This window comes from Zootoca vivipara, chromosome 2 (genome assembly GCF_965207765.1).
Source record: "Zootoca vivipara chromosome 2, rZooViv2.hap1.1, whole genome shotgun sequence".
NCBI classification, from domain to species: Eukaryota; Metazoa; Chordata; class Lepidosauria; order Squamata; family Lacertidae; genus Zootoca; species Zootoca vivipara.
Genome location: NC_142584.1, coordinates 25,016,793 through 25,031,531, shown reverse-complemented (window position 1 = coordinate 25,031,531; position 14,739 = coordinate 25,016,793). Strand labels below are relative to the sequence as shown.

Here is a 14,739-nt window from a genome sequence, read left to right as displayed (position 1 = left end):
AGGGAGGCTTTTAATCTTTAATCGATTATTTTATTCTTCTGTTGGAAGCCGCCCAGAGTGGCTGGGGAAACCCAGCCAGATGGGCGGGGTATAAATAATAAATTATTATTATTATTATTATTAAGCACATGTGAAGGACAATTTTCCCCTTCAAAGGATTCTGGGCACAGCAGGTTGTTAAAGGCCGAGAACTCTGTGAAGGGAAAAACTGCAGTGCCCAGAATTCTTTGAGGGAAAGGATTTGCTTTGAATGTGCTTTCAAGGTATAGTGTATGACGCAGTCTGACGCAGGAAAGGAGAGGGTGGTGTCTCCCTATATATTCCAATAGGACACTTCTATGTTATTTTTCAAAATTACAATCCCGTCCTTCCTTCCCAAAGACCTCCAGGGCAGCAAACAATCAAAACAGCAAAACAACACAAACATTTAAAAACACCCTCATAGCTAAGTAAGGCCTAGGTTCAGCTCAGTGTTAGAAACTCAGATATGTAAGTTAGGTGCCAAATGGCTAATTAAACCAGGCTTAACGGTCACCAAAACAGAATGCCTAGTTGCCATTTTGGTGGCCAAAAGGCTCAAAAGTCGCATTTTTTCCCCAATAAGACTTTTGGGTTCCTGAAATTCACTCTGATTGTGCAGATAAAATGGAATGGATAGGATTCTACAGGATGTGTTGCTGGTGTGTGAAAACAGGCAAGGCATGCACCTCCAGGTGATGGAGACGTCACCCCCCCCCCATCTGGCACCCGGGCATCTTCACTTGGTCAGTCGCAAGTGGCCAGGTAAATACAGTGGCACCTCGCAAGACGAATGCCCTGCAAGATGAATTTTTCGCAAGACGAATGCGTCTTGCGATCTGATGGTGACTCACAAGACGAATTCATTTTGCGAAAAATTCGTCTTGTGAACCACGGTTTCCCATACGGTAGGAATGCATTGAAATTTAATTAATGCGTTCCTATGGGCAAAATGCATTCCTATGGGAAACCGCGGTTCACAAGACGAATTTTTCGCAAAGCGAATTGACTCGCGGAACAAATTAAATTCGTCTTGCGAGGCACCACTGTAATGCGCCTGGGGAATTTCAAAGGCTGCTTCAGTTATCTAACACCTGGGTGGGCAGGAACATTTTAAAAACTCCACATAGATTTTAAGAATGAGGGAGGTAGAGACACCACACAAGGGAGGACATTTCAGAAACAAGGAGTCCCTAGGCAGCACCCATTGGCAGCACCCACAACAGGGACTCCCTTTTTATTCAAGGAGACATCAAAAAGACAAAAGCAGCTACACTGGCCACAAGTTGCATCCTCGGGCAGAAGCGGCCCTACTTAGACAGGCACCAAGGGAAGGATTCTGCTAGCGTGTACAAATGTATTAGGCAAGTCTGTCATGGAGTCTATTGGTGCTCCGCACCTCCAATGCGTGCTTATTTCTTTTCAATTCTAATCAAAGTTAGCATCCTAATTTAACAAAATCCCTCATCTGTATCTGCGAGCGACAGCTGTGCCCAATCCTTCCTTCCTTCCTTCCTTCCTTCCTTCCTTCCTTCCTTCCTTCCTTCCTTCCTTCCTTCCTTCCTTCCTTCCTCCCTCCCTCCTCCTCCTTCTTCTGATAAGCTAATCAAGGCAGCCCAGTGCTGCAGAAAAGAATCAACCTCAGAACAGAGGTGCAGGAAAACCTCACTAACTCAAAGCACGCTGTACAGCATCTCCACAGCTATTTATTTACAGTGCAAAACAGTTGCATCATCCAGGGAGCTGTTGAACAAACAAGGTAAATGAAGGTTTCTTTATTTAAAGGGGAGGGGGGTTAAAAATCAGCCTATGGGAGAAGCATCGCAGTATGCAAATAATGTTCATTTTCCAAGAATGCATTTTTTGCAGCCTAGTCTCAGCGCTAGACAAGCCACATTAGATTTGCAAATATACCACATGGAATAAGCACAAATTATGTAAAATGGAGGAAGTCATAATTCTGCGAAGATATGGAAGCGGGTCTGAAACATGCATACTGCATGGGGACACAGAAAGCTTCCACATGAAGCGGGGAAAACTAGCAAATTTCATCCGTGGAGGATAAAAACCATGAAGATCCATAGTCACAGTGACTACTTCAGCCTTCCAAGTACAGTCACAAACATTAGTAGCCCACAGATACTAGTCTGCCAAGACGTACCTATATTAGATACAGTATATTAGTGCCACAAAGGGTCAAAAGCAGAGAAAAACCCAGCACCACATGCTGATTTTCAGCTTGCAAAAACACCCCTGCTTGATTGCCAAGAATTCATACTTGCCACAGGCAACCAAATACAGTGGTACCTCGGTTTATGAACACAATTGGTTCCGGAAGTCTGTTCATAAACTGAAGCAAACTTTCCCATTGAAAGTAATGGAAAGTGGATTAATCTGTTCCAGACGGTCCGCGGAGTACTTAAACTGAAGCGTTCATAAACTGAAGCGAACTTTCCCATTGAAAGTAATGGAAAGTGGATTAATCTGTTCCAGACGGGTCCGCGGAGTGCTCATCCTGAAGCGTACTTAACCCGAAGTATGAGTGTAATTGGTTCCGGAAGTCTGTTCATAAACTGAAGCGTTCATAAACTGAAGCGAACTTTCCCATTGAAAGTAATGGAAAGTGAATGAATCTGTTCCAGATGGGTCCGCGGTGTTCGTAAACCGAAAATTCGTAAACCAAGGTGTTCATAAACCGAGGTTCCACTGTACAGTCATACCTCGGTTTAAGTACGCCTCGGTTTAAGTACTTTCAGTTTAAGTACTCCACGGACCCGTCTGGAATGGATTAATCCACTTTCCATTACTTTCAATGGGAAGGTTCGCTTCAGGTTAAGTACGCTTCAAGTTAAGTACAGACTTCCGGAACCAATTACACTCATACCTCGGGTTAAGTACGCCTCGGTTTAAGTACTTTCAGTTTAAGTACTCCACGGACAGTCTGGAACAGATTAATCTACTTTCCATTACTTTCAATGGGAAAGTTCGCTTCAGGTTAAGTACGCTTCAGGTTAAGTACAGACTTCCGGAACCAATTGTGTTTGTAAACCGAGGTGCCACTGTAAAGCGGCTGTTTGCAAGCCAGATGTAATGTAAACAGAGTTCATTCACTATACATTGCCGCAATTGCTAAAATGAAGTTGCTGCTGCGGATTCTCTCAAAGCTCCCTTCTGACACAACAATAAAAAAAACCCGCTTTTTATTTACTGCTTTATTAGTCGTTCCCAAGAGCATGCACCTGCTTCTCCCGGCAGGCACACCAAATTTGGAACGTCTGCAGCCAGTCAAACATTCCAACATACAGAACAGTTTTTTGTTTGTAGCCGCAGCCACACTGCGTTTGAAACATCTGAACAGCTTAAGCGTTCTGGGGAGGCCCAGTGCTAAAATCCAAAGGAGGTCAGGAATTAAGCAGAAAAGCAGCACAGGGTTGCTCTGATTACACACATTCAGAAGCAGCGAAGAAAAGCTTAACACCCGCCTGGCTAAGGGCAGGCTTGCAAATCACGTGACCTCCAGCTCGCCACGTGACCTGTGGCAAGGCTACTTTTCCAGTCAAGCAAAGTGAGGTCCTGGGTGTGGGATGTAGCACGAGGCGTTCTCTCGTACTGGTTAACATATTTTACTCCAAGCGAAAAACAGTCCCTACCAGCCTTCGAGGAACATCTGGCAGCAGGGAACAGAGAAAGAGAGGAGAAGCAAGGCAGATTTTACATGGAAGCCTAGGAAAGTTGAGCTGCAGAATAAAGGACCGTAAGAGACATACCGTGTTTCCCACATTTTAAGACACCGTCTTATATTTATTTTACTCAAGAAAATAAGCCTATGGCTTATTTTCGGGGGGTGTCTTGGTTTTTTTATTAAGCAATCTATTTTTTATTAAGCAATCTTGCAGCAGCGCCACTCGGTTCAAGGCAGCGGGACCCAGCAGTGTCATCCTCATCCTCCCACTGCTGTTGCTGCTGCTAGCCCCTGGGGGCCGCGGAGGACGGAGGCAGGCGCCCAAAAGCGGCGACAAGGCTGGCTGGCTGGCGGAGGAGGTGGTGGAGGTGGAAAAAGGGAGGCGGGTGGAGAGGGCACACAGCTCACTCGCTTGGCTAGGCGGCCTTCCCTGCTGCCGCACCACCAGCCACCGCTGCAGCCCTTGTGGGAGCCGCCTGGCTGGCTGCTGGCTGGAGGGGTGCATACCCGAGCGGGAGCCGCTGCTGCCGTTGCCGGAGGAGGAGGAGCCTCCCGCTGCTGTTGCTACGCCGGAGGAGGAGGAGGGAGGCGCATCGCGGCCAGACCCGAGCGGGAGCCGCTGCTGCCGTTGCCGGAGGAGGAGGAGCCTCCCGCTGCTGTTGCTATGCCGGAGGAGGAGGAGGGAGGCGCATCGCGGCCAGACCCGAGCGGGAGCCGCTGCTGCCGTTGCCGGAGGAGGAGGAGCCTCCCGCTGCTGTTGCTACGCCGGAGGAGGAGGAGGGAGGCGCATCGCGGCCAGACGCACACAAGGAAGGCCGGCCAAAGGGAGCCCGCAGCCGCTCAACAGCACCTCGGCTCCGCTGGGCTTAGCTTCTCTGCCTTGCAGCCGGCTGTGGCTGCCGCCGCCGCCGCCGCTGCCTGTTGTCACAGGAGAGGCAGGGAGCGAGCAAAAGAGGGCGCGTGCTGGCCCAGAAGGAGGAGAAAAGGTGCAGACGGGGAGAGATGGGCGCCCCAAAGCGCCCTGACCATTGGATGTATTCGCTGCCTCCCAGGGTCGAAAAGGAAAGCACCAGTAGCCCCAATAGGAAAGACAGGCCTGCTCCAGAGGGACAGGAAGAGGCTTCCCCCCCCTCTCCCTGTGCGCTCAGCAGGCGGTGGAGAAATCAGCTGAGAGGCGCGTTTTCCCCCCATGCCTGTCGCTGGTTCGCTGGCTCCCTGAGCACACAGGAGGGGCTGAGGAGGTGACAGAAACAATGGTGGCTTACTTTCGGGGTACGTCTTACTTATCTTACTTCTAGAAAAACCCTCCCATGGCTTACTTTCTGACTACGTATTAAAAAAGGGGAAACACGGTACTGTATTGCACTTCCTGGTTCCTCGCCAGGATTCTCAATTGGCTAACATTTTTACTCTCTTTTTGTTAGGAAATAGAGGAAATAAGCCATCTAGCTAAGCTGGGGTTTGTTTGTAAGGATAGAGGTAGATGTTCCCAACCATCTACAGTGGTACCTCTACTTACGAATTTAATGCGTTCCGAACGCACATTTGTAAGTCGAAAAAAATTGTAAGTCGAATCCCATAGGAATGCATTGGGAGAAAAAATTCGTAAGTCGAAGCAACCCTATCTAAAAATTCGTAAGTAGAAAAAATCCTATCTAAACTGCATCCAAGATGGCGGACGGAGCTCTGTTCGTAAGTAGAAACATTCGTAAGCAGAGTTATTCGTAAGTAGAGGTACCACTGTATCTGCTTTCTAAGTAGAAGGGGGGAAAGCTACATTTGCAGAGAATGATTATTGGAAAAGATGAGAGGGACAATTAACTATTATTCTACATATCGCACATGCAAAAATTTGTCATCTGTCTCTCCTCCACAATGACTTCTTGTCGAACAGAAGTGGTTTGGTTTTCCACACGTGTGTTCTCAGATCTGTATATCAGAAATCCTTGGAGAATCGCGCCACATATCACAGCATTATTGTTCGAAGGAGAAGCTGAACAAACCTATTCTATGATGTTCTCTTTCAAATAACCAATGCTCAGCTATCCCTTCAAACCATATTTCACAACCAACATTTAAGAAGCACGTTTGAGTTTCTGACAGGGCCCTCGATGCCTAATGCAAGCATGAGAAGAACCATGTTAAAAAGCAGGTGTACATTTGGGGCAGTGAGTGTAGGTTTTACATTTCCATTACGAGCTAAGCCCCGTGTGTATAAAAGCTTTTAACAGGCAAGAGCTGAACATATGAGCCATGAGCTATGGAGAAAGCTACAAGTACTTAAGACCTGGATTCAGATTACACCACAGCTTTATTTAACTCACAAGATAGAACACCTATAAAGTAAGAATCCAGTTATGAGAAACCAAGACCACTTACCATATACATCAATTAGAATGTGGAATAAGGACTGCAAAACACTCTCCACAGTATGGATATGGTAATGTAAGTCCGACCGCTCTGTTAGAAGGCACGTTGCAAGCTCAGTTTTAGCCCAATATAACCATAGCAAATATATCAATATCCTCAAGGGGGAAGTATTTCTTATTGGGCAATTCAAACTATGGATTCCTCTCAATATGGTGCAGAGCTTGCCTCATCTTAATGTGTTGCATATGCAAGGCTTCCGTGCTAACCGAGCTCAAAGAATAAAACACAAGCCATATTTTCCTCAGAGAGCCGCTTTGTTATTTAGCCTCTCCTATCCCATCCCAGAGCACACAGTGGCCTTTTCATTAGGCTGACCGAATGCCTGCTCATGCCTTGGAACCATGAAGCAAAGCTTCCCCCTGCCTTCTCTACATCTCCACAGAGCTGTTTCGTTCTCCCCTTTGTTCTCATTTCCCTCCTCCAACAGGATCCTGCCCTCCCCACCTCCCAGACCCACATCCCCTTTAAAACCATGGTGCGAGAGTAGCTTTCCTGTGGTTACAATCCATTGCGTGGCTGTAATAGTTGAAGGCCCAACGGCATGCAGATGAGGCAGTATCTCGGACCCTTACCACACACTCGCTGCCTTCAGACCTGGATGAGATGCTCAGCCAGTTCCTAAACATGAAGTATTAACTTAAGCAAGGTATGGCACTGGTAAGAGATCACCTGGGCATCCTTTGGCTTGGAGCATCTGTCTGTCTCGGGAGACAATGGAAGTGTGCGCCTTTGGGGGTGAAGTCAAGCTGTTTGAAGGTTGCAGTACCTGGTTTGGCTATTGCAGAGCATTCCATATAGGTGCTGGCAATTGCTACTCTACTGAATCAGCACTTTAGGAGGGGGTGCTTGGAACAGTTTAACAAGGCCTCCGAGAGTAAATAAGAAAGGTGTGCATTGATCTACATAAATTCCCAGTTATTGTGCAACACCCACAATCGCCTTAGGATTAAGGAACGATTTGGGTGGAGGGGTGGTATCTCCTGGTGTTTAAGATTTCGGCACAAAACCCGGTTGACCTCATCTTACTCCTTTATATTGTTACTTCAAATCAGTTCTGAAAGAGATAAGCTGTGGTTCCTAAAAGAGGAAATGATACAATTGGGCAGTTGTGTGCTTCTATATGATGAAAAGGATTGCAAAACACCAGGGACGACATCAGGCACTGATCCTGTGATCAGTGAAGCCATGTCTTTCTATCATGTTCCAAAAAGAATGCTAACCAATGCGCAAAGGAACAAATTCTAAATGTGGTGGCAGATTGCTATTTTTAGTCAACATCAAAATTCAACACACTTTAATAAACAGCATGCCATTCACCACCATATCAATGCTCGGCAGGTGAGAAAGTGTCAACAGGATATTGTGTTGGTGTTTAGTTGTTTAGTCGTGTCCGACTGTTCGTGACCCCATGGACCAGAGCACGCCAGGCACTTCTGTCTTCCACTGCCTCCCGCAGTTTGGTCAGACTCATGTTGGCAGACTGTCCAACCATCTAGTCCTCTGTCGTCCCCTTCTCCTAGTGCCCTCAATCTTTCCCAACATCAGGGTCTTTTCCAGGCAGTCTTCTCTTCTCATGAGGTGGCCAAAGTATTGGAGCCTCAGCTTCAGGACCTGTCCTTCCAGTGAGCACTCAGGGCTGAGTTCCTTAAGAATGGATAGGTTTGATCTTCTTGCAGTCCATAGGACTCTCATGAGTCTCCTCCAGCACCATAATTCAAAAGCATCAATTCTTCGGCAATATTACCAAGCTGAATTACTCATACAATCAACAAAACAGTAGATACTCTTAACTTTTCGAGTGATTCCCATGACGAAGAAGCTCTGTGCAAGTAAGCAGCTCTGTCTTCTATTTACACACCGTGAACCAATCAAGGAGGAATTGTGCAGGTTAGAGAACACTCTCAGCTTAAGTTTTCAAAGTGATGTTTTGAAAACTGTAGTTCCCACTGCCAATCTACCTGCCTTGTCTATAGTACCTTAGCTTCATTATCTTTATAAAGCAGGGCAATGCATTTGAAAGGGAAACAACTAAGGCAGGCATGTCAAACCTGCGGCCCTCCAGATGTTTTGGACTACAATTCCCATCATCCCTGACCACTGGTCCTGTTAGCTAGGGATCATGGGAGTTGTAGGCCAAAACATCTGGAGGGCCGCAGGTTTGACATGCCTGAACTAAGGCATAGAGTTAATTAAGTTACTTGGTCAAAGATCACTCTGAGGTCAAGGGATGAATGGAAGTACCCTCATAGTTCTTCTTCTTTCTTTGGCGATCACTCATAGCCAAGTAAGATTGTCTGCCATAAACACGGTTTTAACAATGGGTCCGTAAGTGACTATGGAGGCCAATTCTGGATCCACACGTCCTTCCACAGTGGGGACATTGGTTTCCGGGTGGGAGTTGATCACAGCATGGATTTGCCAAGAATGCCTTCCTCTTGGCATGTTTCTCCTTTGCGTCCTGAGATCGAGTGTCTTCAAAGCCCATGACACCTTTGGTAAAGGCTGTTCTCCAACTGGAGCGCTTGCAGGCCAGTGTTTCCCAGTTGTCAGTGTTTATACTACATTTTTTTAGAGTTGCCTTGAGACAGTCTTTAAACCTCTTTTGTTGACCACCAGCATTACGCTTTCCATTTTTAAGTTCGGAATGGAGTACGGTAGTTGCTTTGGAAGATGATCATCAGGCATCCGCACAACATGACCAGTCCAACGAAGTTGATGTTGAAGAATCATTGCTTCAACACTGGTAGCTGCCAATGCCTCTTTCTTCCCCCAAAGGCGCTCTCTGAGAAATTATCCACAGCACTCCCTGGAACAGACTTTAACCTGCTCAAGATCGACTAAATAAAACTTCTGAACGGCAAAGCTATTGACAGGCTATGTGCCTGAGCAACAGACCTAGGGGAGGAGGCTGGTCTTTGAAACTTTTAGTTTCCATTGCTTCCTCAACAGCATTGTGAGACAACCGCAAATCACGCCGTGAAGCACTCTTGTTTTCCAACCTTCCAGGAACACAGCGGGCTTTGCACATTGAACCTCCACATATTAGGATATCTGCCTGAACAAACATCTTTTGATACTTTGGTTCCTAGATTCTTGGAACAAAAGCATACTAGGCAGAGCATTTTCTTCTGAACTGTGAATGTTTAAATCATGCACCCAGGAGCCTGGTATAAATTGAGGGTGGTTGATATAAAGCCCAGTGAATTAATCTTCATTATCTCTATACACCCCCTGCCAGGAATATACCCAGGATTTGGGACGGGGCGGGCGGGAAAATAATGCAAATTATGAAAATGGCGTGTCAAGGGTGACTCCATTCCAGTACCTAAGAACAAGCATCAAGCTCACTCTTTCTTTCTCTTGACTTTTCACCTGCAGCCTGGCTTTGCGTTTCTACTCTACCATTAAGGTTGCTGAGTGTCTGTGGGCACTAATCACTATTGCATAGCCTAGCCTACCTCAAAGGGCTGTTGTGAAGATTAAGTAGGATAATCCTCATGTTTAATATTCCTTAGAGGAAGGGTGGCAAAAGTGAAAATAAATTAACCTATGCAAATTAACCTATGCTATTTATTTCTGTAGTAGCTAGCTAAAGCTCCCTCAGACTTACCAACACAGAATCTGACCCCTTCTAAAAATGGGGTTGGAGAGTGGAAGCCTACCATTATCTGATGGAAGTGGTTAAAACAATCTTCTAAATATACCAGCAGCTTTTGGAATAACTAAACAGCACAGACAACTACAGCCTTTTCTGTGTCTTTAGCAGTCAAGCATTAAAATCATTATGCCATGATTGTAAACAGCCAACCCCCCAATTGTCTGCAGGAAATAAGAATTGTTTCCAAGCAACCAAGCAGAAAAAGGAGACTTGGCTGTTCTCTTCCCTTGCAAGCGATTTTGATATGCTATAAAGGATTATTTTTTGAAGACGTGTGGGCTGGCGGGCAACTTCTGAGAACTTTTATAGACAAATGTAGCTTCTTCCATCACAAACCTCCTCACCTGAAAATTTCAGGCTTCTCTGGTTGGTAGGTATTGACTAATCTAATCCTCCATAATATGCCACAAATAGAATTAACTGATGCCAGATCTCTAAATGTAGCTTCCATCCAGTGTATGAATTTCCTTTGGAAGAAATCATTCAGAAGGGCCCCCCACAACCAACAGCCTCCACCCTCTACTGCTGTGGTCTTTCCTGTCCAGGCCAGTAAGATTCTTTTACCATGTGGGCTTAGGGGTTGAACTTCTAGTGTTATACTCGTCTCAAGCTTTTAACCGAAAGAGATGTTTGTATTGGTAAACATGGAGATGGAGAGACAGAAAGACCATAGCTGCCAAGTTTTCGCTTTTCTCACGAGGAAGCCTATTCAGCATAAGGGAAAATCCCTGTAAAAAAGGGATAACTTGGCAGCTATGCAGAAAGACAGAAATGCATCGATGAACACAGCTTAGGAAAGAAAGCAGAGCAAGCGAGGCATATAAATTCTAATTTTCTGCTTTGTCTCTACATTGATGGTCATTTGCTGAACCAGCCCTAAAGTTTCTAGAATGTATGAATCAGCCTCCATATATCCACAACTGGGTTGGTCCATGAAAGGCAGCATTTTTCCCCAGATGGGTGATTTCTAACACACACACACACACACATACACACACACACACACACAGAGAGAGAGAGAGAGAGAGAGAGAGAGAGAGAGAGAGAGAGAGAGAGAACGAACCTTCTCTTTTCCAAAAAGAGACAATGAGAAGTGATATTCTCCTTTGGGTCTCTCTTGGCCAATCAGGAATTGAATGTCGGGTGTTTGGTTTATTTTAATAATAATTTTTTACTTAGTGGTTACATTCAGAAAATATAGACACAATCTAGAACCTGAACATAACAACCAAACTATGTGCCCACATTGTGTGCATTATAATGAGATCTATTGTGATGGGTCATTATTGATTGCCACTTAACTGGGATTTATCCATGCGGAAGGAAGTACATTGTGACTTCAGAGACAACAGGTGAGAGACATGAACCCCCTGGGCATATTTGCCATTTCCTAGGTTAAGACTGGGACCCAGGTGGCGCTGTGGTTAAACCACTGAGCCTAGGGCTTGCTGATCAGAAGGTCGGCGGTTCGAATCCCTGTGACAGGGTGAGCTCCCGTTGCTTGGTCCCAGCTCCTGCCAACCTAGCAGTTCGAAAGCACGTCAAAATGCAAGTAGATAAATAGGAACCGCTACAGCGGGAAGGTAAACGGCGTTTCCATGTGCTGCTCTGGTTTGCCAGAAGCAGCCTTGTCATGCTGGCCACATGACCTGGAAGCTATACGCCGGCTCCCTCGGCCAATAATGCGAGATGAGCGTGCAACCCCAGAGTCGGTCACGACTGGACCTAATGGTCAGGGGTCCCTTTACCTTTTTAGGTTAAGACTAATGCAACATGCCCTCAGGGCAACCTCAGGGCAGTTTTCAATTTATAGGCAGTTTGTCTATAAAATACATCCTAGAAGTGGTTTCTCCCGCATGAAGGAGAAGATGTGTTTGGCACAAGATAAATCTAGAACAGACACATTTTGCCATGAAATATTGGTGGGTACTACAACTGGTATGGCGTAGCTAGCCTCTGAGGACACCTGCAGACTGAAAGACTGGACGGGAGCTATAGCCTGGTAGTGGTTTGCAAAACAGCTATGGCTAAAAATCCAGGATAACTGCATCATATCAAGATGCTAATAGCCCTTATTTACTAGAGGTTTTTTGTTTCCTGAGCACCTTGTAAAGATGGCATTAAACTGCAGGCACCATGTACAATGACAGAAGAAGAAGTGTGCATGCACACGAAAGCTCATACCAAAATATAAACTTAGTTGGTCTTTAAGGTGCTACTGAAGGAATTTTTTTTATTTTGCTTCGACTCAGACCAACACGGCTACCTACCTGTAACATAATAATACATTACTCAAGAGAAAGCTGCTCAGAATTCCACTCAGACTCTCCCTTTAGCATTTGCCCTGTGTGTTTTCTTCTCTATGCAGTGCAGTTTATATTTCAAAGCTAACCCCGAGTTAGAATGGAGAGCGTAATGCCAGAACTGACTAGGAGTGATAGTATACAAGTTGCAAACTTCTCGTATATATTCTGCGGACACGGGTGATGCTGTTGTCCAGACCACTGAGCCGCTTGGGCTTGCCGATCGGAAGGTTCAGCGGTTCGAATCCCTGTGATGGGGTGAGCTCCCGTTGCTCTGTCCCAACTTCTGCCAACCTAGCAATCAAAAGCACACCAGCACAAGTAGATAAATAGGTACCACTATGGCGGGAAGGTAAACGGCGTTTCCATGCCCGCTGGTTTCCGTCACGGTGTCCCGTTGTGCCAGAAGCGGTTTAGTCATGCTGGCCACATTACCCAGAAAGCTGTCTGTGGACAAACCGCGGCTCCCTCGGCCTGAAAGTGAGATGAGCGCCACAACCCCAGAGTCACCTTTGACTGGACCTAACCATCCAGGGGTCCTTTACCTTTACCTATATATTCTGCGGGAGCACACACTCCAGATGCTATTTTGGGCGTGTGTTTTAATTGCTCAGTAGTCCATTTGTGCAACAAACACTGATTTGCAATACAAACGGTCGTTGCGGAAGGGCACAACCTGACAGGCAGACCCGCCCCCCCCCCCGAGTTGGCTGGGCCCTAGGGAACACTCCTATGCTTTGGCTTTAAGAGGTGGATCTATAGTTCATGTCAAATGGATTGCAGCTGTCCACGGCACAGCTGCTTAGCAGGCAGAAGCTAATACACTCGGCTCCCATTCTCCCACCTGCCAAGCTGCTTAGAAATGCGAAAGGAAAAATCTCTCCTTTTCCACATATGTTGGGACCCTCATTGCTTCCCTTGCCCTCTTCCAATTGCCCCTATAAAACTATTATTATAATTACATTTACGCCAATATTCTTCCTCCAAAGCACACCTTATTGTTCTCCATCCAGGCAGCTCAATGGGCCAGACTGCTTAGCTTCAGTAATAAGAACTTTGACACTTGCCCTTTAAGACCATATTAAGCATCATCCCTTGGGAACCTTTGGCCCTCCAGATCTTGCTAAACTACAACTCCCATCAGCCCCAGCAAGCATGGCCAATGGCCAGGGACAAGGGGAGTTTTATTTATTCAAGTTATATCCTGCCCTTCCTCCAGGAGCCCAGGGTGGCAAACACATCCATAACTTTTTTTAAAAAGGGTTTTAGTCCAGCAAAATCTGGAGGGCCAAAGTTCTCCCCATGCCTGCTGTAGACCTTCATACCTCTCACCAGTGACGTTGATTTTTCTGGGAAATGTTGAAATCAGAAGCTTTTCCAGAAAATTTTCCAGTGGCTGTAAACTGATTCTGCATACTTGACTTAAGAATCATAAGAGCTGGAAAGGACCACAAGGGTCATCTAGCAACGCAGGAATCTTTTGCCTGACATGGGGTTTGAACTTACGACTCTTGAGAGACACCAGAAAATATATATACTAATTTATAGCATTGAAATTTCCTGACTTGACTGGTGTTGTATACATTTGTTATGCTGCAAATTAATTTTGTGCAACAATGCATTTTTTAAAAAACATTGCAGCAGGTAAAAAAAGAATCACTTCCTGCCTCTACTTTTCCTACTTCCTTTGAAGCTTGCACAGTCTTATCTATTGCTACAATCATTGCTTAACACATCCAAAATCTGTGAAAATCCCAAATATTGCACTTGAATTGAGCAAGCATGCTAATTCACTTAGCTTCTATAGCCACTCAGCCCCCAAAAGCTCTTCAGCACAGCAAATATTCAGGGCAGCTTAGACACAGTGCCCCACACCATGCAGAAAAATGCACACCTGAAACATAAATTTTTGGTAATGTGATTTAATGTGGGCAGCCAAAGATGGAGATACATGCTCGATGAGCACTGTGCCAATATGCTGCCCCTGCTCTCTGTTTAAGATTCTCGGTCATGATAAAACACAGCTGTGCAGTGGTTCAGGCCAGCAATAGCCTGCTAAATAGCAAACAAACCATTTCCTGGAGAAAGGGGTCAGAAATGTCTCATGGCCCATGACTCAGGAACCCATGAATGCTGCTTCTCATTCCACCCCTGCTCCCTGCAAGGGGGCCAAGTTTAGGTCTGCACAGCCTTAACCTTCCGTGCAGATAACTTCTGAAACAAAGTGAGGCGGCAAATGGCCAGTTCCGCTTCTCACCTCCCTGCCACACACCACAACAGGGTGGAAACGTGGTACTAGCTCGTCCCTGAGCCGGATGACAGTTCGGCCAGAAGCACAGAGATAACCGTAGAGAAACTAGGAGGGAGTCCGGAGAAAGTGGGAGAGCTCATTGAGGGCTATTCCAAATGGAGAGTTGTGCAAGGACTGTGAGTGATGGCATCAGAGCCATAGCTGTCAAGTTTTCCCTTTTCTCGCGAGGAAGCCTATTTAGCATAAGGGAATTTCCCTTTAAAAAAGGGAGAACTTGACAGCTATGATCAGAGCACCCCCCTGCCTCTTCCCACAAGCTTCCTAGGGATAGTGGCAAAGTCCAGTCTGATTATTTCTAGCCCTAAAGGTAAAGGGACCCCCGAGCGTTAGGTCTAGT

General features: G+C 46.0%; 1 protein-coding gene across 1 annotated transcript in view; it reads right to left on the bottom strand.

The window, feature by feature from the left end:
* The window catches only part of TTYH2 (tweety family member 2), an 84,725-nt gene that overhangs the window by 48,442 nt on the left and 21,544 nt on the right, over positions 1–14,739 (bottom strand). The gene's annotated exons all lie outside the window — the stretch shown is intronic.